The sequence below is a fragment of the Saccopteryx bilineata genome, chromosome X, assembly GCF_036850765.1.
Source record: "Saccopteryx bilineata isolate mSacBil1 chromosome X, mSacBil1_pri_phased_curated, whole genome shotgun sequence".
Classification (NCBI taxonomy): domain Eukaryota; kingdom Metazoa; phylum Chordata; class Mammalia; order Chiroptera; family Emballonuridae; genus Saccopteryx; species Saccopteryx bilineata.
The window spans coordinates 22,054,602-22,081,109 of record NC_089502.1 but is presented as its reverse complement, the minus strand read 5'-3'; the positions used below and the strand labels follow the sequence as shown (position 1 = coordinate 22,081,109).

At 38.0% G+C, this 26,508-nt stretch overlaps 1 pseudogene; it reads left to right on the top strand.

Moving 5' to 3' along the window:
* LOC136317597 (upstream-binding protein 1-like) overlaps positions 1-26,277 on the top strand; it is a 47,818-nt pseudogene extending 21,541 nt beyond the window's left edge.
* The last annotated feature ends 231 nt before the right edge of the window (positions 26,278-26,508 follow it).

Sequence of the window (26,508 nt, the reverse complement as noted above, 5' to 3'; positions counted from 1 at the left end):
TTTTTATTAATGGTAATGGGATGACATTAATAAATCAGGGTACATATATTCAAAGAAAACATGTCTAGGTTATTTTGTCATCAAATTATGTTGCAAATCCCTCGCCCAAAGTCAGATTGTCCTCCGTCACCCACTATCTAGTTCTCTGTACCCCTCCCCCTCCCCCTAACTCTCTCCCTCCCTCCCTCCCTCCCATGTCCTCCCTCCCCCCCCACCCTTGGTAACCACCACACTCTTGTCCATGTCTCTTAGTCTCATTTTTATGTTCCACCAATGTATGGAATCATGTAGTTCTTGTTTTTTTCTGATTTGCTTATTTCACTCCTTAAAATGTTATCAAGATCCCACGATTTTGCTGTAAATGATCTGATGTCATCATTTCTTATGGCTGAGTAGTATTCCATAGTGTATATGTGCCACATCTTCTTTATCCAGTCTTCTATTGAAGGGCTTTTTGGTTGTTTCCATGTCTTGGCCACTGTGAACAGTGCTGCAATGAACATGGGGCTACATGTGTCTTCACATATCAATGTTTCTGAGGTTTTGGGGTATATACCCAGTAGAGGGATTGCTGGGTCATAAGGTAGTTCTATTTGCAGTTTTTTGAGGAACCACCATACTTTCCTCCATAATGGTTGTACTACTTTACAGTCCCACCAACAGTGAATGAGGGTTCCTTTTTCTCCACAGCCTCTCCAACATTTGCTATTACCCGTCTTGTTGATAATAGCTAATCTAACAGGAGTGAGGTGGTATCTCATTGTAGTTTTGATTTGCATTTCTCTAATAACTAATGAAGCTGAGCATCTTTTCATATATCTGTTGGCCATTTGTATCTCTTCCTGGGAGAAGTGTCTGTTCATGTCCTCTTCCCATTTTTTTATTGGATTGTTTGTTTGTTTGTTGTTGAGTTTTATGAGTTCTTTGTAAATTTTGGATATTAGGCCCTTATCTGAGCTGTCATTTGAAAATATCAGTTCCCATATAGTTGGCTGTCTGTTTATTTTGATATCAGTTTCTCTTGCTGAACAAAAACTTTTAATTCTGATGTAGTCCCATTCATTTATCTTTGTCTTCACTTCTCTTGCCATTGGAATCAAGTTCATAAAATGTTCTTTAAAACCCAGGCCCATGATTTTAGTACCTATGTCTTCTTCTATGTACTTTATTGTTTCGGGTCTTATATTTAGGTCTTTGATCCATTTTGAATTAATTTTAGTACACGGGGACAGGCTGTAGTCGAGTTTCATTCTTTTGCATGTGGCTTTCCAGTTTTCCCAACACCATTTGTTGAAGAGGCTTTCTTTTCTCCATTGTGTGTTGTTGGCCCCTTTATCAAAGATTATTTGACCATATATATGTGGTTTTATTTCTGGGCTTTCTATTCTGTTCCATTGGTCTGAGTGTCTCTTTTTTTGCCAATACCATGCTGTTTTGATTATCGTGGCCCTATAATATAGTTTAAAGTCAGGTATTGTAATGCCCCCAGCTTCATTCTTTTTCCTTAGGATTGTTTTGGCTATTCGGGGTTTTTTATAGTTCCATAGAAATCTGATGATTTTTTGTTCCATTTCTTTAAAAAGTCTCATAGGGATTTTGATGGGAATTGCATTAAATTTGTATATTGCTTTGGGTAATATGGCCATTTTGATTATATTTATTCTTCCTATCCAAGAACAAGGAATATTTTTCCATCTCATTGTATCTTTTTCGATTTCCCTTAACAATGCTTTGTAATTTTCATTATATAGGTCCTTTACGTTCTTTGTTATGTTTATTCCTAGGTATTTTATTTTTTTTGTTGCAATCGTGAAGGGGATTATTTTTTTGAGTTCGTTTTCTAATATTTCATTGTTGGCATATAGAAAGGCTATGGACTTTTGTATGTTAATTTTGTATCCTGCGACCTTACTGTATTGGTTTATTGTTTCTAATAATCTTTTTGTGGAGTCCTTCGGGTTTTCGATGTATAGGATCATATCATCAGCAAAAAGTGATAGCTTTACTTCTTCTTTTCCGATATGGATGCCTTTTATTTCTTTGTCTTGTCTGATTGCTCTGGCCAGAACTTCTAGCACCACGTTGAATAAGAGTGGAGAGAGTGGACAACCCTGTCTTGTTCCTGATTTAAGGTAGAAAGTCCTCAGTTTTATGCCGTTTAATAGGATGTTGGCTGATGGTTTATCATATATGGCCTTTATCATGTTGAGATACTTTCCTTCTATACCCATTTTGTTGAGAGTCTTAAACATAAAATTGTGTTGTATTTTATCAAAAGCCTTTTCTGCATCTATTCATAAGATCATGTGGTTTTTGTTCTTTGTTTTGTTGATATGGTGTATTACGTTAACCGTTTTGCGTATGTTGAACCATCCTTGAGATTCTGGGATAAATCCCACTTGATCATGATGTATTATTTTTTTAATATGTTGTTGTATTCGGTTTGCCAGTATTTTGTTTAGTATTTTAGCATCTGTATTCATTAGAGATATTGGTCTGTAGTTTTCTTTCTTTGTGCCATCCTTGCCAGGTTCTGGTATGAGGGTTATGTTGGCCTCATAAAATGTGTTTGGAAGTATTGCTTCTTCTTCAATTTTTTGGAAGACTTTGAGTAGAATAGGAACCAAGTCTTCTTTGAATGTTTGATAGAATTCACTAGTATAACCGTCTGGGCCTGGACTTTTATTTTGGGGGAGATTTTTAATAGTTTTTTCTATTTCCTCCCTGCTGATTGGTCTGTTTAGGCTTTCTGCTTCTTCATGACTCAGTCTAGGAAGGTTGTATTGTTCTAGGAATTTATCCATTTCTTCTAGATTGTTGTATTTGGTGGCATATAATTTTTCATAGTATTCTACAATAATTCTTTGTATTTCTATGATGTCTGTGGTGATCTCTCCTCTTTCATTTTGGATTTTATTTATTTGAGTCCTGTGCCTTTTTTCCTTGGTGAGTCTTGCCAAGGGTTTGTCAATTTTGTTGATCTTTTCAAAGAACCAGCTCCTTGTTTTATTGATTTTTTCTATAGTTTTTCTGTTCTCTATTTCATTTATTTCTGCTCTAATTTTTATTATCTCCTTTCTTCGGCTGGTTTTGGGTTGTCTTTGTTCTTCTTTTTCTAGTTCCTTAAGGTATGAAGTTAAGTGGTTTACTTCGGCTCTCTCTTGTTTGTTCATATAGGCCTGAAGTGATATGAACTTTCCTCTTATTACTCCTTTTGCTGCATCCCAGAGATTCTGATATGTCGTATTTTCATTTTCATTTGTCTGTATATATCTTTTGATTTCTGCGCTTATTTCTTCTTTGACCCATTCATTTTTTAGAAGTGTGTTGTTTAGTTTCCACATTTTTGTGGGTTTTTCCCCCTCTTTTTTGCAGTTGAATTCTAGTTTCAAGGCTTTATGATCAGAAAATATGCTTGGTACAATTTCAATTTTTCTAAATTTGCTGATATTGTCTTTGTGGCCCAACATATGGTCAATTCTTGAGAATGTTCCATGTACACTAGAGAAAAATGTATACTCTGTCGCTTTGGGATGAAGTGTCCTGTAGATGTCTATCATATCCAGGTGTTCTAGTATTTCGTTTAAGGCCACTATATCTTTATTGATTCTCTGTTTGGATGACCGATCTAGAGCCGTCAGCGGTGTATTGAGGTCTCCAAGTATGATTGTATTTTTGTTAGTTTTTGTTTTAAGGTCAATAAGTAGCTGTCTTATATATTTTGGTGCTCCTTGGTTTGGTGCATATATATTAAGGATTGTTATGTCTTCTTGATTCAACTTCCCCTTAATCATTATGAAATGACCATTTTTGTCTCTGAGTACTTTTTCTGTCTTGTAGTCAGCATTATTGGATATGAGTATTGCTACGCCTGCTTTTTTTTGGGTGTTGTTTGCTTGGAGTATTGTTTTCCAGCCTTTCACTTTGAATTTGTTTTTATCCTTGTTGCTTAGATGTGTTTCTTGTAGGCAGCATATAGTTGGATTTTCTTTTTTAATCCATTCTGCTACTCTGTGTCTTTTTATTGGTAAGTTTAATCCATTTACATTTAGTGTAATTATTGACACTTGTGGGTTCCCTACTGCCATTTTATAAATTGCTTTCTGTTAGTTTTGTATCTAGTTTGATTCTTCTCTTTTGTTTTTCTATCATTTGTTTTTGTTTGTTTGTGTTCCATACTTCTTTCCTCTGTTGCTACCCTTTTTAAGTCAAGTGTTTTTGTGGTGGTTTTTTTAAGGGTGGTTACCATTAAGTAATGAAAAGGGTACCTACCATATTCATTGTAGTACCCTATCTTATAAGTATTTCTGCACTTCATCATCCTTTGCTACTGTTAATCTCCATCCTCTCCCCCCTTTTTTTCCTTTGTTGTCACAGTTTAAGTTTGGTTTTATTGTGTTCTTGGTGGAGCTGTTACTTGTGGTGTTATTTTCTTTTGTTCTTTGAATCTGGTTGGAAAACCCCCTTTAGTATTTCCTGGAGTGGGGGCTTTCTGTTGATAAATTCTCTCATCTTTTCTGTATTTGTGAATGTTTTTATATCTCCTTCATACTTGAAGGATAGCTTTGTTGGGTATAGTATTCTTGGCTGAAAGTTCCTCTCTTTCAGGGCTTTAAATATTGGGGTCCACTCTCTTCTAGCTTGTAGAGTTTCTGCTGAGAAATCTGATGATAATCTAATAGGCCTTCCTTTATATGTTGTACTCTTCTTTTCCCTGGCTGCCTTGAGAATTTTTTCTTTGTCATTGGTTTGTGTCATCTTTATTATGATGTGCCTTGGAGTGGGTTTGTTGGGGTTAAGAAAACTTGGTGTTCTGTTTGCTTCTTGAATTTGAGGCTTTAGTTCCTTCCACAGGCTTGGGAAGTTCTCGTCTATTATTTGTTTGAGTATATTCTCCATTCCATTTTCTTTCTCTTCTCCCTCTGATATACCTATTATTCTTATGTTATTCTTTCTGATGGAGTCAGACAATTCCTGTAGGGCTTTCTCGTTTTTTATTATTTTTGAGTCTCTTTCTTCTTCTCTCTGTTGTGCCTCAAGTTGTTTGTCTTCTATTTCACTAATCCTATCTTCAATCTGGGCTGTTCTGTTAGCTAAGCTTGTTACCTCGTTTTTCAGCTCGTGAATTGAGTTTTTCATTTCTGTTTGATTTGTTTTTATAGTTTCGATTTCCTTGGTAATATATTCTTTGTGTTCATTGAGTTGTTTTCTGATCTCCCTATATTGCCTTTCTGTGTTTTCTTGTATATCTCTGAGTATTTTTAAGATTTCTATTTTAAATTCTCTGTCATTTAGCTCCAAGGCTTCCAATATGTTAAGTCTTTTCTCCATAGATTTTTCCACATCTATTTGTGTTACCTCTCTTTCTTTTGTATCCATAATATTCGATTTCCTCTTTCTTATCGGCATCTGAGGGTGGTCTTATTGATAGCCCGCAGGCGCACTCCCTTGCGGCTTGAATGAGCGTCGCTGCTGCGGTAGCTTCCTCCACACCCTCGTCTCTCAGATTCAAGTGATAACAGTCCTTTTGCTTTCAGTTTGTGTGGAACTCCGGAATGCTCAGAGGATAAATTTTTCTGTTTCTAGTTGATAAATTTGTTGTGATTTAGGGGAGAGCTGTCGGACGTGCTTCTCACGGCGCCATTTCCGTGACGTCACTCCCAGTTTGATTTTTTTAAATCCATTCTGCTACTCTGTGCCTTCTTCTTGGTGAGTTTAATCCGTTTACATTTAGTGTAATTATTGACACTTGTGAGTTCCCTACTGCCATTTTATATATTGCTTTCTGTTAGTTTTGTGTCTTGTTGGATCCTTCTCTTTCATTTTTCTATCTTTTGTTTTTATTTGGTTGTATTCCATACATCTTTCCTCTGTTGCTATCTTTTTTAAATCATTTGCTTCTGTGGTGGTTTTTTCAATGGTGGTTACCTTTAAGTAATGAAAAGGGTTCCTACCCTGTTCATTTTAGTGTACTATTTTGTGAGTACTTTTGCACTCCATTGTCCTTTGCTACTGTTAATTTCCATCCTCTCCCACCCTTTCTTTTTGTTGTTGTCGCAGTTTAAATTTGGTTTTATTGTGTTCTTCTTGGAGCTTTTACTTGTGGTTTTGTTTTGTTTTTGTTTTTGTTGTTCTTTTTATCTGATTGGAGAACTCCCTTTAGTAATTCTTGGAGTGGGGGTTTTCTGATGATAAATACCCTCATCTTTTCTGTATCTGTGAATGTTTTTATTTCTCCTTCATATTTGAAGGATAGCTTTGATGGGTATAGTATTCATGACTGAAAGTTTCTCTCCTTTAGGACTTTAAATATTGGTGTCTACTCTCTTCTAGCTTGTAGAGATTCTGTTGAGAAATCTGATGATAATCTAATGGGCCTTCCTTTATATGTTGTATTCTTCTTTTCCCTGACTACCTTGAGAATTTTTTCTTTGCCGTTGGTTTGTGCCAATTTCATTATGATGTGCCCTGGAGTAGGTGTGTTGGGGTTAAGAAAACTCAAAGTTCTGTTTGCTTCTTGAATTTGAGGCTTTATTTCTTTCCACAGGCTTGGGAAGTTCTCATCTATTATTTGTTTGAGTATGTTCTCCATTCCATTTTCTCTCTCTTCTCCCTCTGATATACCTATTATTCTTATGTTATTCTTTTTGATGGAGTCGATTAATTCCTGTTGGGATATCTCTTTTTTTTTTTAATTTTTGAGTCTCTTTCTTCTTCTCTCTGTTGTGCCTCAAGTTGCTTGTGTTCTATTTCACTAATCCTACATTCTATCTGGCCTGTACTATTAGCTAAGCTTGTTACCTCATTTTTCAGCTCGTGAATTGAGTTTTTCATCTGTTTGATTTGTTTTTATAGTTTCAATTTCCTTGGACATATATTCTTTGTGTTCATTGAGTTTTTTTCTGATCTCCCTAAATTGCCTTTCTGTGTTTTCTTGTATATCTCTGAGTATTTTTAGGATTTCTATTTTAAATTCTCTGTCGTTTAACTCCAAGGTTTCCAATATATTAATTTTTTTCTACATATATTTTTCCTCATCTCTTTGTGTTACCTCTCTTTCTTTTGTATCCATGATATTTGATTTTCTCTTCCTTAATGGAATCTGAGGGTGGTTTTGTTGATAGTATTAATGAGATTTAATAAAGAATAAAAAAAATTAAAAAATTAAAAATTGAATAGAGTTTTTTTTTAAAAAAATTAATAATCAAATAAAGAAAAATGAAATAAAATTAAAATTAAAAAAGGAAATTATTCCCCCTTCTTTTTTCCTCTCCCCTCCTCTCCCCTCTTTCTTAAGAAAATCTTGTTGTGAACTGTGAATTATATTGTACTAAATAGAACAAACAATGCCTGTAATGGAGGGCCTGAATTGGGGAGAAGTAATAAAGGGGCCAAAAAGGGCGTGTATGGACCAACAAAAAGATATTAAGGAAAAAATTTGGGTCAAGGATAAAATAATTTGCTTTTAGGTGTTGGTTGACTAAGAGTTATGATGAGAGGAATAAGAGGAAAACCTGAAAATGGGGGGAAAATTAAAAAGTTACTATTTTATTTAGTGAAACAAGAACTAGATAAAACAGAGAGCCAGGGATGGGAGCACTGCTAGTCATTTAAAAAGGTGAAGTAAAAAACCCCCAAAATGCCACAAACATAAGTTTGAGTCCCAGATAAGATAATTTGTTAGTTATTGAGGTTTGAATGAGAGGAGACGTAAAGGAGAAAGGAAAAAACTAATATAGAGGGAAAAAAGAAAGAGAGAGAGAAAAAAAAGAGGGAATCACTAAAAGAAGGAAAAAGAAAAAAGAGGAGAGAGAGTTAAGGGTTTTGGAGTACAACCCTCATAGAGAGAAAGGAAGAGGAAAGAAAAGATAATGGGAGATTTAACACTTATGGGTAGTGTAGTTCAAGGAGAGGAAAGAGTAAGACTGGCAGAGAGTTAAACGACCAAATTGGATGAGGAAAAAATAATCAAGAATGAAGAGAAACAAATGAACAAATATAATAAAATGGGATAGGTTATAAAGTCTGCGGATTATTCTTGATTTTGAGAGGTTATCTTCTTGCTTTTTCTTTTCTCTCCCTCTTCCTGGTTGGTAACTCTGTACCCCGGGTTCTGCCCTTTTGGCACTCTCAGGTAGAGGTTTGCAGTTGATAAGTCTCTATGGCAATGTCATGTATTGTGCTTCAGGCTCATTGGCAGTTGAAGCTCATTAGCATTTATAGGCTCCAACAGTGAGAGAGGCCGTGTTCCTGGAGCCTCTCTCCTAGTCTTTCCTTCCTCAATTAGTAGCCTGATAATCCAGCTATGAGGTTGCTGCTGCCTCTGCCTGGATAGTAAGAGGCTCAAAGAGCTGGCAACTCCCCACTCTATTCCCACTCAGCACAGGGCTCTAGGTAAGGCACAGTCAGTCAGAACTGCTAGCATAATCAGGTGGGGCTTCCACCCACACAAAGGCTCCTGACTCTGCCCCTCTGTGGGATAATACAGGCGTGCACTGTAGAGGTACTCAGAGGAATCTCTCACTCACTATCTGCGCACGCAGACCAGGATATCAGGCCGGCTGTCTCACACTCTTAGTGAAAGCCCACTCACATGGGAAAGTTCCAGCATTGGAATTGGCTCTCCCTCCCTCCCCATGCACATCTTTTTCAGGATGCTGGGGCGGCCCTAGATTCTGCTTTTGGCCCACACAAAGGCCCCTGATTCTGCCCCTCTGTGGGATAACATGGGCTCCCACTCCTGAGGTGCTGGGAGGAATCTCTTGTCCACTCTCCATGAATGCCGACCAGGATATCAGGCCATCTGCCTCACCCTCTGAGTGAAACCCCCACCTGCATGGAAAAGTTCCAGCATTGGAATTGACTCTCACTCCCTTTCCATGCGTGGCTTTTTCAGGGTGCTGTGGCAGCCTGCAGTTTCCACACACAAAGGCCCCTGTCTCTGCCTCTCTGTGGGGTAACACGAGTGCCCACAGCTGAGGCACTCGGAGGAATCTCTCGCCCACTATCTGCATGTGCCGACCTGGAGATCAGGGAAAATGGCTGCCCCACTTGTCTTTCTTTGTCTGGGTTTGGTGCGAGTGTTAGCTTGTATTGACTGGGTTGCCACAGGAACAGTTTTTCCTCGGCTTGGATCTCTATGCCACAGCCTGGTTCAGCCGTTTGTGTCATGGCCTGGATCTATTCATTCCCTTTGCCCACCTTAGTTTCTATATTCTCAGTTCCCAGTGAAAGTTGTCCTATTTAGGTTAGTGAGGAAGGCAGAGTATTTCTTACTCCCTATTTCCTTCGGGGTTTGATTATATATTTAGCCAATTTTTCACTCGACCATATCTTCGGGTGAATTGCGAAACATCTGGAGGCTCCAAGGATAGGTTTTTCTGTTTCTGGTTGAAGATCTTGTTGAGTTTTGGGGGAGATTTATCGGTATCACTTCCTACCGCACCATTACTCTGACATCATCTCTTCATTTATATTTTTAAAGTTTAGACAAATGTCCTAAAATATTGGAATCATTTTTCAATAATAAAATATCTGAGATATTAATGTATTTTGTACATAATCAAGCATCTATATTTCACAAAACGATTCAAAAAATTGAAGGTGAACACATTTCAGCTACAAAAGTTAGTCTTATTTTGAATGACTTTATTCTTCAATATAAATCTCATTTTAAGGAAAAATTTCTTTGTTTAATTATAAAAAGAAAATTCTCAGTCTTAGAGGAATCAAATCTGGCCATAACAGAAACATTTATCAAAGAGGTGCAGAATTTTTACCAGACATGTTTTCAATATATTGAGGAATGTTCTAAAACAATCATCTCAGGAAATAACAGTTTTCAATGGTGTTTTTTTACTTCATCGCAAGTATATTGGTCAGATATTGAATCCTGTCTTGAGTTGTTGTCTAAAAAAATGCCAGACATCAAAATAGACAACAATTGTGTCTTTAAAGAAATTAGAAGACTGAATGTATATGTAAATTCTGAAAAATTAATAAAATTGGAAAATAAACACTTCATAATTGATAAAAGATAGGTGGAAATACTTAGCCATTTCAAAAATGAACATATCCACGTGAAAATTTATTTATTCTTGTTCAATTTACATTGTGCTATCCTGGAACTAATGCAAGAGTTGAAAGAGTTTTTCAATTGCTAATGATTTTTGGATAGGTGAGAAATAGAGATTGTACGTTGATACTCCAGCTGCAGCACTTGCCATAAAATTCAATATGAAGGATATTTCTTGTTCAACTATTTCCAATATATTGTTACAAGATAATACATTGACAAAAAATATTCATTCAATGGAAAAATACTCATTTATATAATATCTAAATGAGTACTTTTATTACAATTATTAAAAATTAATAGGCATATAAGCACAATTACAATATAAAATATTACAAATGATTTTATTATGCATTTATGATATTATAATGTATTATTGTTGCAATAAATAAAATGTTTCTTTTATTTATGATATTGTTTTCTTCAACTTATTTTTGTCCTCCTTTTCATTGTAAGAAAGTTGGTCAGCTTAGTATATGATCCTTTCTCTATAATTTACCATTTTTCTTTGTTTGTTTACAGGATTTTCACTTTATATCTGTATTTTAGCAAAATGAGATGGTATGCCTGGTATGGTTTTGCTCATACTAATTTCTATGTGCTTTGCTGATAAAAGGTAGAGTTTGCCACCCTTAAACTTGCCTCTTTGGGATATTATTTTTAGTTCATAAATTTTAGGAAACAACAGACCTGAGAGAAGCTCTGAAAACCAAATACAAGTTTTCCTTTGTAGAGAATTTGTATGTTTTTAATGGAAATCTCCATCTGTAATGATGTTACCCTCACTGGACCAGGCCTGTCTTCATTTTCAGTGGAGAAGCCATGGACTTAAATCTTCATAACAGTATGACCGTTATTTACTGTACTTTACCTTTAAACTTCCCATAATTGTCTCTATTCCCTAACCCAGGGGTCCCCAAACTTTTTACACAGGAGGCCAGTTCACTGTCCATCAGACTGTTGGAGGGCTGGGCTATAAAAAGCAACTATGAACAAATCCCTATGCACACTGCACATATCTTATTTTAAAGTAAAAACCAAAACGGGAACAAATACAATATTTAAAATAAAGAACAAGTAAATTTAAATCAACAAACTGACCAGTATTTCAATGGGAACTATGCTCCTCTCACTGACCACCAATGAAAGAGGTGTCCCTTCCGGAAGAGTGGCGGGGGCCAAATAAATGGCCTCAGGGGGCCGCATGCAGCCCCACAGGCCATAGTTTGGGGATCCCTGCCCTAAAGTTTTCTTTGTTCTTGAGGTGAAGATGATATTTATGATGATGGCTTTGTAATTTTGGTGAGAGATACTCAGTTTTCTTGGGTCTCTCCCACGTATACAGGAGGTATATATGTTATTAAACTTTAATTTGCTTTTCTTTTGCTAATATGTTTTGCGCTAATTTGATTTTCAGTCCAGCCAGAACTTTGAAGGGTAGAGAATGATATTTTTTCTCCCAACACTGAGTTTTATGAGTCTCTAAGTTATGTGTTTCACCAAATTTGAGAAAACTTAGTCATTTTTTTCTATAAATGTTTTATTTTCTGAAACAATTTTCTCTCTCTCTTCTGATATCCCTTACATATGTGTTTAATCTTTTCATATAATACCTTAGGTTATTGAGACTCTACTCAGTTATTTTTCTCTCTGTTCTTTAGGTTAGATAGTTTCTATTTATCTATCTTTTTGTTCATTGATGTTTTCTTCTGTCATCTCTCATCAGATAGTAAATCAATTCAAGTGAATTTTTTTCTCAGAAATTGTATTTTTGTTGTTATTGTTGTTTATTTATTTATTTTGTTATGACAGTCAGTCTCCTTTGCTGTACTCATACTCCTATGTGGAGGCCAGAAGTTGAAATCTGTTTAGTTCTTTTAGTCATAGCTGGTATACTTACAGTCTGTCTCACACCTGTGTTACTCTAAAGTCAGCTAGATACACAAATGATTTTATACACTGAGATTAGGGGACCCCCTGTGTGTTTCTTTTTGTTATGAGGTACTGCTTTCACTTTCCAGTCATTATGGTTCAGGGTTTACAATTTAATTTTATCTCCCTCAAATAGAACTGTGAGGGCCTTTTATTCATGCAAAAAACTCTAAAATGTGAAAACTTATCTGTGACCCTGTTTCTTTTTAAGTGTATCTGCCTGCTTCTGCTTGTTTTCTGGTGCCTTCAGGAGTACCCACCCCACCCCAAATTGTTATTTATAGGCTTTTGGAGAATTAATCTTGTAAAAGTTCATTCTTCATTACCAGACAGGGAACATACAAACTTTGTGATTATAGAATATATAAATAAAAGAGTAAATAATACTAGATGATTTCCAATTTATCTTTTGTTCACTTTGTCAACCTTAGTTCAGTCTAAGTATGGCAGAAATTAGAGATATATACTTCCATATATATGTCCATGTGCTCATTTTAACATCTCCTAATTTCTTAAACTTGGTCCTTTTATTTTGTTCTGTATTCTGTAGAAAGAGAAATTAAGTATTATATTTTAACTTGTATCTTTTTCTTTCAGTGACTTTGGTGTTTTAAAATGTAGTTACATTTTTTATTATTGGAAAATTTCTTCCACTGAAAAAGGCTGAGTGTAGATATATAAAAAATTATAATTTTAAGTGAAAATATATATTAGCAAAGATGAAGTGCTAAGTATAAGTGACAAATTTAAATAAAAATTAACAAAACTTATATGTCTTAAGAAAGTAAAATAGCAAATCCAAATGGTTTGACTTGATTTTAAGTGTTGTCAAAACCATTTTAAAAAACAATGGTGGTATATTTAGTGTGGTATTTTGCTACAGTTCACATTTTAATTCTAAATTTGTGGAATTGAGGGTATAATTCTTAAAATAACCTCAAATGCAATGTAAATTATAAATTTCTAGTACATTATAAACAGGATGTGTTGTTTACAGCTCTTTTGATCCGCTAAATAACTGTAGATTTGCTTCCTCAGCTACAGCAGAAAATTATTGGCTATAACTCCCTGCCTTGTTCAATAACTTCCAGTAATTATCAGGAAGAAAATGCAATAAATTTATGTAATAGACTGCCCCTTTGCCATAATATACAATCAGAGCCGATCAATGCTTCTTACAATAAGGAAAAGAGTTACAACTGTGTTTTATTTTATAGCTTTGTAATACAGCTTTGCAAACCACCAGAGGGAGTAGAGTTAAACTTCAGTGTTCAAATTCCATTGTGGTAAAACATAGCCTCAGGCTGACATTTTACAAACTAGCAACACAACAAGGGGTTGTGTACTTCTTAGCCGATCATTTTATTTGTTCACTCATCCAGCTAGTGGAAAACCTCTGTGTATTGCTGCTCTTTAAGTTCATATGACTGGAATTATGAGAATCTCTGAATATAATAAATAATCAGGTTTAACCTTTGCTCATATCATTTCAAAAAGGGAGAAATAAACATAGTTGATAAGCCTCCAGTGTTGCAGCAACCCACAATGTTTTGTTCATTACAAAGTTATATTTGTTATGGTTTTCAAAATATAATTTTATTGTGGTTTAAATCAAAGGGCATTTTTGAGCCTTGCTTAGTTATGCTTAAAGTATAATTACATGCTACATATCTTGTTAAGTAAATGAAAGACTTTTCTTGGTTATTTGTTATAAATTTTACTTTGCCTTTAGCAAAGTGAAGGCCAGTCCTCTAAAGTGTTTCAAGTATAATGCACAGTGAATATAAAACAGTCCATTAATTGGGATAATAGGTCCCAGCATGTAATTGCATTTCTTAGGTAATATGGATATCAACTGAGTGAAGTGATATTTATTCAAGGTTGTTAGTCACCCATGGATAACTTTGTTTATCCATTGATGCTTAAATAAATGCATCATACATCAGTGAGTATAGTTATAAAGAAATTTATAACAGAAATTATTATTGCATCTCAAATTATGAGAGGAAACAGTATATAAAAGTTACTGAGTAATGCTATAATGGAGTCTTGCCAATGCTTCAGGTTATGTTGGTGGACAATAAAATAGTGTAGAAACTCAAGAAAAAATATGAGCTAAACATGGTAACTTTGTTTTATATTGTTTTATCCAATGAATTATCTGTAAGACATGTAGCAAATTCCATCAGTAATTTCTAGCCACGTGTACTTGCACAGTTTTCCAAGAAAAATTAATTCACCAATAATCTGTTCATGTGTCACAGGCCTTTGCAATCTCTCAGATAGTCTGTGTGTGAGAGAGGTTTTAGTTACAGCTGTAATAATGTTTCCTTTAATTTTTATTTAATAGGTTGCTGACCATTTCTAAGGTGTTGAAAACACATGTTTTGTTTTAATATGTGTAGGCCTCCACAAATTATTCACAAAGTCAAGAGGGTGACCCAGAGCTCTATTAACTCAGGATCAAATTACTTTCTTTCCCAGAAATCATTGGCAGTACTGAGGGGAGGGTACGGAACTTTGACCAATCCACCACCCTTCTTGACCCCTTAGTATACCACTTCCCCTCTGTTTGTGTTCTAAGACTATCTGGATGAATACAACGTATTTTTGTGTTATTGAGTAACCCTTAAGAAACAGAAATATTTCTATTACATGTACCAGGACTTTTTAGTACCCATTTATGTTACAGATCACATTATGCTCCTAAATATTAGAATAGCTTTGTTTATTGATTTGGAAAGTCTTTTCAGCTTCTGGTGTTTCTGTTAGACTATAGTAATTAGTACTACCTGTGTTTTCCTCAACTATGTTCATGTTTGATACTTCACATTTGGTTAGACATGTATAATGTACCATACCAGTAAGGACTAGTTGGCCCAAGGACTTTTAAAATTTAAGTTGATATACTACAGTAGCTTGTTGATATAGATATAAATTTTAAGTTGTCCCTGTCTTCTCAATTGCATTAAACCTTTAGAGTATTGCTATGAGATTATAAAGATATTTGAAGAATTGAAAATTGAAAAAAGGAGTCCATTAAGAATTATATCAATTTAATGGCAAATTCAGTCTTACATACAAATGAGCCAATGTTCTGAGAGACTTGGCATTTTCCTTTAAGCTACAAAGATATATGAGACACAAATTAATTACTTTATCCTTATCTTGCAGATGCATTCTCTTCTAGAAAGAAGCCATTTACTTATTCTTCATATTTTTTTAGAAGTAAACATTTTTTTAATGACAGAGAATGCATGAATGTTTTATTATTACACTGAGTAGCAGGAAAATTTCAAAAGAGAAGATAGAAATTACTAATTTTGAAATCAGAACTCATGGACAATCTAGCATAATAACATCATTGACTAATGTTAATGGGCACTTACAATTTCTGTGCCTTTTCTATCAAGTCAAAAAGGAGAGGCATTATGTTTATATAATATATTTCTAACCAGTTGGTCAATAATGTCATGTTCCTGGAAAATATAATGATATAAGCTGTCTTCTAGAATCTTAGGTGGCATAGTCATTAACATTAGAATAACTACGTTTTTCAGAGGTTCAACATGGATTATGTGTTTTTAACGTCATTTTTTGATAAATAATGAGGTACATCAATATATAGTTTTATGGTTAAAAAGGGTAATGCATTAAAAAATAAAATTAAGATGCTATATAGACTTCTGATGTGGTATATACCTAAATAAATTTTCAGTGAGAAGACTGCATTTATTTTGTCCCCAGATCATCCTTGGGAAAAAACAGTCAAGCACAAATTCTTGTTAAATAATATATACCTATCTCTCATGTTAGCAAAATTTCTTTGCAGAGCTTGCTTCCATTATCAATTTTTTTTATTTTTCTTTGAAATATGTATATAAGTTAATTTAAAATACACTTTCTTAAGAAGCACCAATGAAAAGCTTTGAAATGAGTTTTTTAATAATAATGTATATGCCTATTGATATTTAGGAATCAATTTAAACTTTATATTATACACTTATTTTCAGAGTGCTATCTATCTGAATATGGAACAATGCAAATTACATTAGCATGTACTTAATACAGAATAAAAATTCTACTTATGGTCAACTCAGAGATATATCAAAAAAGATATATCAAAGCTGTCAGCAGCTCTAGAAAGTGACTGAAGTGCAGAAGATTGCCCATCAGAAATTGTGTCTTTCCAGAGGCAGCCCAAAACCAATAACTTCTTGAGGTGGAATATAACAGCCTGATTATTTAAGTCAACTTTGGGAGAAGTCTGAAGAACCACATATACTACAGAGCTTCTGGTAGAAATGACTAAAAATTTTTAGGTCTGCATCACAATTTGATTTTGCCTTGTTCTCAATTTTGCTTCCTCTTTCTTCCATTCATATGTTAGAACTAGGTTCCAGAAACCCTCAGACTGCAACATTACTTGCTTACCTCTAAATTATCTTCCAAATTGGACTAGACCTCTGATATCTTTTACATATAGATCACCTGGGAAAAACACATACTTTCCTCTTATCCTTATTACTAATATTACAAAAATAAAAAATGACTTGGCCTTCTTTGGGTGGAGTACAAAGTGCATTCCTAGCTACTGTGGCTGATGCAATGCTGTGAGAGTACTCCAGCTCCCAGAAGCCTCCTGGGCACACCCAGGAAAGAAGCTTGCCCGCTATAAGGAAGTGACTCAGTGCCAACCATGCAGCTCCCTGATCTTTTCAGCCATTGGTGAAAGACACGTTGTAACACCCTATAGGCTGAACCCATGTATATAAGATAGCTTACTTCCTGAATAAAGTGGATCTGTGTCACTGAACCTGGTCTCTGGAGTCGGGTCTTTGCATCTCCATCGTCCTTACCCCCGGCAGGACTTGTCCACAACTGACGCCCAGTGTGGGCAGAGACCTAAACAGCATCCAAGGGCTGGGTGAGTGACCCTCTGCAATGGGAAACCTTCTCCCCCACTCTCGAGCCCTGCACACCTTATTGCAGAGTAGGCAAGTTAAAGTTAGTGAAAAGGATCTTTGTACTTACTGGGAGATCCTCTCAGGTTTCAATCTCTGAATTAGGGACGCGCCTTTTTGGGACCCGGATACTTGGGCCCAAGCTTTCTGGCATGTCTGTTTGGCCGAAGTACATGGGGGACAAACTTTCCCTCTTGGCCTCACTCCTGCCTTATTGGCAACACACACCTGTTTGACTGGTGCTCCTTCTGGGGACCCTCCGCCCATCCTTAAGGGAAGAGGACAGGCTACTCCTCTCTCAGAGGATCCCCTACCTCCATATTCACCTCCTCCTGTAGAGGAAGAAAAGGGTTGGGCCACCAACTTTGATGGACTTGCAGCTGAGCATGCAAAAATGAAACTAGACACATTAGAAACTGCGCCATCAAGCCCTGGCTGGTTGGCTCAGTGGTAGAGTGTTGGCCTGGCATGCAGAAATCCTGGGTTTGATTCCAGCCAGGGCACAAAGGAGAAGCACCCATCTGCTTCTCTACCCCTCCCCCTCTCCTTCCTCTCTGTCTCTCTCTTCCCCTCCTGCAGCCAAGCCTCCATTGGAGCAAAGTTGGTCCGGGTGCTGAGGATGGCTCTGTGACCTCTGCCTCAGGTGCTAGAATGGCTCTGGTTGCAACAGAGCGATGCCCCAGATGGGCAGAGCATCGTCCCCTGGTGGGCATGCCGGGTGGATCCCGGTCAGGCGCATACAAGAGTCTATATGACTGCCTCCCTGTTTCCAGCTTCAGAAAAAGAAAAAAAACCCAAAAAACAAACAAACAAACAAACAAAAGGAAACTGTGCCATCAGCTCGGCTACCCAAAAAAGCAGAAGTCACTACTTCCGCATTCCCTGCCGGAGCTCAATGACCCACCCCAGCCTCTCATATGCCATTTTCTCCATCACATGTTCCTGCTGCAGACTCATGGGCCAGCATATATGGCCCCATGTATCTTTTTTCTTTCTGTCTGTCTTGTCTATTTTTCTTTATCTCTCGCTCTCTCTCTCTCCCACCCCCTCTCTGTAATGACACTGGAAGGACCCAGCCACAGCACAGTGGCGGGGATCACACCCTCTTCTAATACAAGTGAGAGGTTATACTTGTGTTTTTAGCCAATCTGGATTCCAGGAACCCCCCAACCTGCTTGACAGGGTATCTTGGGCACCCACTAAGTGGTTCAGTCTTCACTCATCCAAAGCTACAGCCCTGGCCTTCTCTGCACTGACTATGCCTGAGGGGAGGAGGTCCTCTCCGCTCCAGAAGACCTTGTGACTGGCATGCACACCCCATCACCTGGGGGCATGTGGAGGCTTTGGCGGGGGGGGTGCAGAGAATTGCCCTTGATGGGCCCCCAAGCCCTGGTGCTCTGCTTTTAATTATGTGTGCTATAGTAACCACTGACTCCCAGACTCAGGCGGCGACAGCCCCGGGCTCGAGCCTGGCAGTGCAAGCTGGTGTTTTCAGTTCATCTTTGGAGGGTGAGGATTGGGACGAAGTTGCGATTCGCAGAATCCAGAAGGTAAACAACAGCAGCTGCAGTGGGAGGATGAATGGGAGCCAGGCTTGCATTGCCAAGTGGCTGCTGGTATGTCAGGAAGTGCCTAAGATGCTGGTGGGTTCACTGACATTTTGGGATATAGAGGTGGATGCCATCATGCTCAGGAAGTGCCTAAGCTGCTGGTGGGTTCACTGACATTTTGGGATATAGAGGTGGATGCCATCATGCTCTCCAGAGCAGAGATGGAAATGCTGACTGCCATTGCTACATGCTCCTCTTTGGGACAGTGTAAGACCTGCCAGGATGGCAGGGATGAGGGGGTGGCTGAGGCCTCATGTGCTTGGGCTGATATCCTGGACTATGACTCAAGTGAACACTGGCTCCTTTGTTGCATGAATTTATGGATTTTGGACAATGTGAAATACCCTGATGGGGGTGGGGGGTGGCTTTGCTGGAAGCACTCCCCTGCCCCAGGAAGCTTTTCCCATGGCTAGAAAGAAGGCCAAGGACATTTTGTGCTTTTGGTAAAGTGCTCAGAGACTGGTGAAATGTACCTTTGTAATTGTTGAAATTGTATGATTTGTCATGTTGTTGTAATTTGTGTAATGTGCCTTGCAACCATATGTAGTATGCAGCCCACAGCAAGTCATCCGTTCTGTGTTTGGATGCTGGAACTTTTGTGGGAAGGGGGTGTGCATGGACCTACATCCATTTTTTACAATCAAAATGGAACTGTGTTTAATGGCACCTAGAAGGTCTCTGTAACACAATGGAAGGGAAGTGACATTCCGACCACTAGGAGGAATCCCCTGTTTAAGACCCCCATTCTATTTCCAAACTAGCCAAACATTACAGAAGCTTGCCTCATTGTTTAATCCAGCTAATCTATTAGCATATGGTATAATAGGTATCATAATTGTTTTAGTTCTACTAGGGTTCTGTTGCGTAATGCATAGCATTCAGAAGCTACAACAACAGCAAGCTGTCGTTCATCAAGTCCAATTGGCCTTAATGAAAAGAGAAGGGGGAGGTGTGGGTAGAGCGCAGAGTGCATTCCTAGCAGCTGTGGCTGATGCAATGCTGTGAGAATACTCCAGCTCCCAGAAGCCTCCTGGGCATACCCAGGAAGGGAGCTAACCCTCAATAAGGAAGTGACTTAATGCCAACCAGGCAGCTCCCTGATCTTTTCAGCCATTGGCTGTGAAGGACATGCTGTAACACCCTGTAGGCTGAACCTATATATATATAAGCTAGCTTAGTTCCTGAATAAAGTGAATCTTCATCACTGAACCTGGTCCCCAGAGTCGGGACTTTGTATCTCGGTCATCCTCACCCCCGGCAGGACTTGTACACATCCTTCAACAATATAAACTATTATGATAATTACATCTGTCAAGCCTCTTTATATATTCACTATGGCAGGAATGCCCCATAATTGGTAGAATAATGTACAAGCAAAAGTAAATCATGTCACTTTTGGTCCTTCCATGTATTCTCCTTACTGACCATATCCCATCACCCATTCAAAAAATTATCAGAGAATAAAAATGGTCAATGAGAGAGCCCAAAGGGCCAATATCTACAAAGATACACTGAAAAATGAGTAAAAACTGTCAAATAAACTTTTTGAGAACTCCGGGAAATAAGCAAAGTTTTACAGCAACCAAGAAATAACTGAATCAAGAAAAATGTGACTTAAACATGGATCTAGAGCTTCGTGGTATTTTAATTAGCCTTTTCCTACTCCCTTCCTTAGCATTGCATTTGTCTTAAAGACTGCACTCATATTCTTGGTATAGGTACCAGTTTTCAGAAAGAGCAGAGCAGAGCTTATTTCTAAGAACTTGTATGTATCTGCTTTAATCTAACTTAAGGTTCCTTAAAGGCCTGACACAAAGTGTTTTTCCTCACAAACTCAGAACTCTTTCAGGATAGAAAAGTCCAAAGCATAAGGTGTTTGTCAAAAACAAACACCCCTCCCCTGACCAGGCAGTAGCACAGTGGATAGAGCATTGGACTGGGATGCACACAGCCCAGGTTGAATCCCTGAGGTTGCCAGCTTGAATGCGGGTCTCACCATTTTGAGTGCAAGGTTGCTGGCTTGAGTGTAGGATCATAGACATGACCCTGTGGTCACTGACTTGAGCCCAATGTTGCTGGTTTGAAGCCCAAGGTTGCTGGCTTGAGTCCAAGGTCACTGGCTTGAGCAAGGGGTTACCAGCTCTGCTGTAATGCCCTGATCAAGGTACATATGAGAAAGCAGACAATAAACAACTAAGGAGCTACAGCTAAGGAGCCTCAACTGAGAATTGATGCTTCTCATCTCTCTCCCTTCTTGTCTGTCTGTCCCTATATGTCCCTCTCTTTGTCTCTGTCTTTGTGTTCCTGTCTGTCTTGCTAAAAAACAAAGAAAGAAACAAACAAAATAACATCACTGAACTCCACTATTGTTGTACAGAAACTCAGAGAGGGGAAGAAAAGTACCCAGGTCACACAACAAGGTAAAAAACAAACAAACATACAAAAGAACTATAAAGCAAATGAACAAGCTACTGCTATCTTGGGCAAAATATTACAATTGAATAAAACAATAGACATGTTGAAAACCTCAGTAGAAACTCTATGGAGCAAGTTATTTTAAAGAATAAGATAATTGACAAATTCCCACAAGTTAATAGGAAATCTGAAAAGCCATGTTTATTGCCAGTGTAAGACAGATGCTCACAAAAGACCAGTGAAGGCCTGAAGTTTTTATTTGTGGCTGATCTATAGGTTCAGCCCAACCAGGAAGTGAAAGCTTAGGTAGTGTTGTCAAGAGGGTGGATAGTGCCTGACCTGTGGTGGCACAGTGGATAAAGCATTGACCTGGAAATGCTGAGGTTGCCAGTTCAAAGCCCTTGGCTTGCCTGGTCAAGGCACATATGGGAGTTGATGCTTCCAGCTCTTCCCCCCTTCTCTCTCTCTGATTCTCTCTCCTCTCTCTCTCTCTCTCTCTCTCTCTCTCTCTTCTCTAAAAATAAATAAAAAAAGAGGGTGGATAGTTATTGAGGGAATTTCCAACACAAATCCAATTTGCAAAGATTAGGAGAATATTTTCTTCTGCCTTTTTGTACAAATATATATTTTGACTTCCATTACATTTGATGTCCAGTATAGTATTATTTTTGGATGGACAACCTAATAATTTCACATTTCTATAACTTATGCAGTAATCACTCTGATAAATCTGATACCCATCTAACACCATACACCATTATTACAATGTTATTGTCTATTTTCCTATGCTGTACTTTATATATACATGACTATTCTGTAACTACAAATTTGTACTTCTTTTAAAAATTTTTTAAAATATATTTTTTTCTAATTTCAGTTTGCAATCAATATGTTTTTTGTTAGTTTCAGGTGTACAACATAGTAATTACACAGTCATGTACTATACAAAGTGTTTCCCTGACATTTCTAGTACCTACTTGGCACCATACATAGTTATTACAATATTAATGACTACATTTCCTACGCTGTACTTAACATCCCCATGACTGTTTTGTAAATACTAGTCTAAACTTCTTAATCTGTTCACCCAGTCCCCCAATTTTCTTTTCCTTTGACAACCATTATTCTGTTCTCTGTATCTATGAGTGTTTAAATTTTGTTCATTTATATATTTTTTATATTTCACACATATGTGAAATCATATGGTATTTGTCTTCCTTTGATTGAGTTATTTCACTTCACATAATATCCTCTAGGTCCACCCATATTGTTCATAAGTGTTAAGATTTCATTCCTGTAATGAAATACTTCATTGTATTTAAGCATCAAAGCTTTTTTTTTGTTTTTTGTATTTTTCTGAAGTGAGAAACAGGGAGGCAGAGAGATAGACTCCCACATGCGCCCAACCTGGATCCATCTGGTATGCTCACTAGGGGACAATGCTCTGTCCATCTGGGGCATTGCTCCATTGCAACGAGAGCCATTCTACTGCCTGAGGTGGAAGCCATGGAGCTGTCCTCAGCACCTGGTTCAACATTGTTTAAATGGAGCCTTGGCTGTGGGAGGGGAAGAAAGAGATAGAGAGAAAAGAGAGAGGAAAGGGTGGAGAGGCAGATGGGCATTTCTCCTGTATGCTCTGACGGAGAATTGAACCCGGGACTTCTATACACCGGGCTGACACTCTACCACTGAGCCAACCAGCCAGGGCCCATCACATCTTTTTAATCTACTCTTCTGTTGATGGACACTTGGGTTGGTTCCATATCTTGGCCATTGTAAATAACAGTGTAATGACCATTGGGGTGCAGAATTTCAGAAATAAAATCGCTGGGTCATGACATAAGTCCTTTATTAATTTTTTCAGGACCCTTCATACTATTTTACACAGTGCTTGCACCAACATGCTTCCCACCAACAGACCATGGAGGTTTGCTTTTCTCCACACCCTTGCCAATACTTGTTATTTGATGATTTATTGATTATAACCATTCTGAGAGGTGTGAAGTGGTATCACATTGTGATTTGAATTTGCATTTTTTTGAGGATTAATGATATTGAACATCTTTTCATATGTCTATTGGCCATCTGTATGTCTTTTGTCAAAGAAGTGTCTATTCAGGGCATCTGCCTCGTATTTACTTGAATTGTTTGTTTTCTTGGTGTTGAGTTGTATGAGTTCTGGATATCAGTATGGATGCCATTCTGAGCTCTTGTGGAGCATCAGTTGGCTAGGGCAGTAGAGACTGAGGGGTTGGTCCAAATCTGAAGATAAGCCCAAGAATGAAGTGATGGCTCACTTCCATTGTGACAGTTGTAAGAGCTGGCTGAACTCTTCCCTACACCACATGCAGTCCAGGGGAGGATGCAGCTGGGGCCCTTGGGTGTGGCAGGTGGTGGCAACTGTGCTACCTTCTCAGGTGGTGGGCAGCAGTGGGGGCAGCATGAAATGCGAAGCTAGGGCTGCGCCCAGGAGGGAAGTACTGTCCCTGGCTCTGCCACTCCTGCTAGAGTTCCTTGCCTTGTCATGTCTGCAGCCCATCTGCTCTTGTCTCAGCTGCCCCCCAGACTGACACTGGTTACCACTCATTTTGCCACTGGAAGTTTCAATTGTGCCCTCCTTTAGGATACTCCCAAGAAGATTGGCTTCTTTGCCCCTCTCATGCAGAGTGCACTGAACACTGGACAACAGCAAGCCAGAAAATAGCCAGAGTGCTCAGATTGAGGAGATGATTGATTCAGTGTTGGTGCATGACTTTGATGCCAGGTGCTCTGGCATCAAAGAGGAGCTGGGAGCAAGCATCTGCAGCATGGAATGTATTGGCATTGCTCATTTTATGTATGTATGTTTTTATGTTTTTAGGTGAGAGGAAGGAAGATAGTGAGGTAGACTCCTACATATGCCCTGACTGGGATTCACCCGACAACCCCATTTGTGGCTGCTGGAATTCAAGCTACTGTTAATACCCGAGGCTGATGTTTTCTGACTAACCTAACTATTCTCAGCACTGTGGCCATGCTTGAACCAATGGAGCCACTGTCTGCATCAGGGAAAGATGGAGAAAAGGGAGAGAGGGAAAAGGAAACAGAGTGTTGCTTCTCCTGTGTGCCCTGACAAGGAATTGAACCCAGGATATCCATACCTCTGGCCCACACTCTATCCATTGAAACAACTGCCAGGCTGACATTGGGCATTTTAAAGTTGAAAAATTCTAGCCTTTCATTGGTTGATGAATCTACCCTCTGCCCCTCTCACATACACTCTCCAACGTCTCCAGCAGTAAAATTGCATGATCAAATGCTCACTTATCTGAACCAAAGTCAGTTTTATAATATTCAAATGCTAGACAATCAAAAAATGGGAGATATGCTTGAGATCACTGGAAAACTGGTAAAGAGTATCCCTGGAGTTGCATTCTATGATAAACAGCTACAATATACAGAGCATCAGCAACTTGAAGGTTGGAAGTGGAATGGCCTAGGACACAGACATCTTGATTTACAAATTCCTATGTCTGTGGGAATAATTGAAACAAGGACAAATTCAAGCCAGTTAATGGTGGTTGAATTTCTATGAAACCCTTCAAAATGCACATCTGCTTTCATTCAGGTCCACGGTATCAGCACAGAATTTACTCCACAGAAGCACAGAGGTGAAAAGGGAGTGCCTTTTAGAATCTAGGTAGACATTTTTAAGCAGGATGGAAGTCATGAATTCAAAGATCATCTATACTAAGCTAGCTGCCAGATCAAAGTTTATAAGCCTGAAGGTGCAGATGGAAAACAAAATAACTGACCAAGAGAGATGAAGAGACCTGCTCACGAAAAAGGAAAGTATTAGCCATGCTATGATACCACAATCCTCACAAAATGTTTTCCATGATCTGATATCTGCAAAGCCTAAGTGAATAACAGCCCCATCATATTGTCCCTTCTCACCTCCCCGGAACAGAACATTTGCCTTGTCACCGACAGCAATTCTCCAAATCATCAAGGAGATCTTTTCACAGGCCTCTGGTCAATAGCTTCAGCATTCAGCTATGACCAGGAAAACAGCAGTGGCTGCTCAAAAACAGATTCTCTTCCTACCAAGACTGTTTTACAGTTTTTCAGGTGCCGACTTATTAAAACTGACAAAGGAAGATTTAGTACAAATTTGTGGTGTAACTGATAGAATTCAGCTCTATAATTCACTAAAGTCAAGGTCAGTTAGGCCCAGCTTAACCATTTATGTCTGCCAGAAATAGCAGCAAGCTATAGGCAGTGGAGCCCAGAATGGTAGTGAGATAACCTGCCTTTTTCATGCAATCCACTTGGAAGAAATGGATGTCTCAGAAGTTGCCAAAAATCTAGCATAGATATTTAATATTATTTTTCACTAAATTGACCAGGTTTACAGACAGGGTCTCATTGGTACTCCCATTCTTGTTAGTGATCAGATGGTTCAGAATTTGCAAGATGAGAGTTTTTTTTCTTATTCTCCACAGTTAAAATTGAAAATATTTGTATATTTTGGATATTAGGCCCTTATCTGAGCAGGTGTTTAAAAATATCATTTCCCAATTAGTTGGCTGTCTGTTTATCTTGTTATCAGTTTCTCTTGCTGAGCAAAAACTTCTTAGTCTGATGTAGTCCCATTCATTAATTTTTGCTTTCACTTCTCTTGCCTGTGGAGTCAAATTCATAAAATGCTCTTTAAAGCCCAGGTCCATGAGTTTAGTCTTCTTCTATGTACTTTATTGTTTCAGGTCTTATGTTTCGATCTTTGATCCATTTTGAGTTAATTTTAGTACAGGGGGACAAACTGTAGTCCAGCTTCATTCTTTTGCATGTGGCTTTCCAGTTTTCCCAGCACCATTTGTTGAAGAAGCTTTCTTTTCTCCATTGTGTGTTCATTTATAGCAAAATAGTGGGATCTTAACAACATTATACGGAGTGAAATAAGTAAATCAGAAAAAAACAGGAACTGCATTATTCCCTACGTAGATGGGACATAAAAGTGAGACCAAGAGACATTGATAAGAGTGTGGTGGTTACGGGGGGAGGGGGGAGAGGGAGAGGGAAGGGGGAGGGGGAGGGGCACAAAGAGAACTAGATAGAAGGTGACAGAGGACAATCTGACTTTGGGTGATGGGTATGCAACATAATTGAACGACAAGATAACCTGGACATGTTATCTTTGAATATATGTATCTTGATTTACTGATGTCACCCCATTAAAAATAAATAAATAAATAAATAAATAAATGAAAATATTGGCAGTATCCACCTAATTTTGAAGTGATGTCTTATAGAGTCTGAACTACATTCAGTACCAAATAAAGCTGTACTTAAATGTGTGTGAAAACTGAATCCAAGAAGTCTTGGGATTGGATTTTACTATATGAAATGTTTGATATTGAAAATACAAGATGAACTTTCTATTGAGCTGTATGAGAGGTGAATCTCCTCACTGTCACTGCCATAGCCAAGCATCCTTGTGAGTATGAGCATGTCAAGATAGCACATGTGCTCT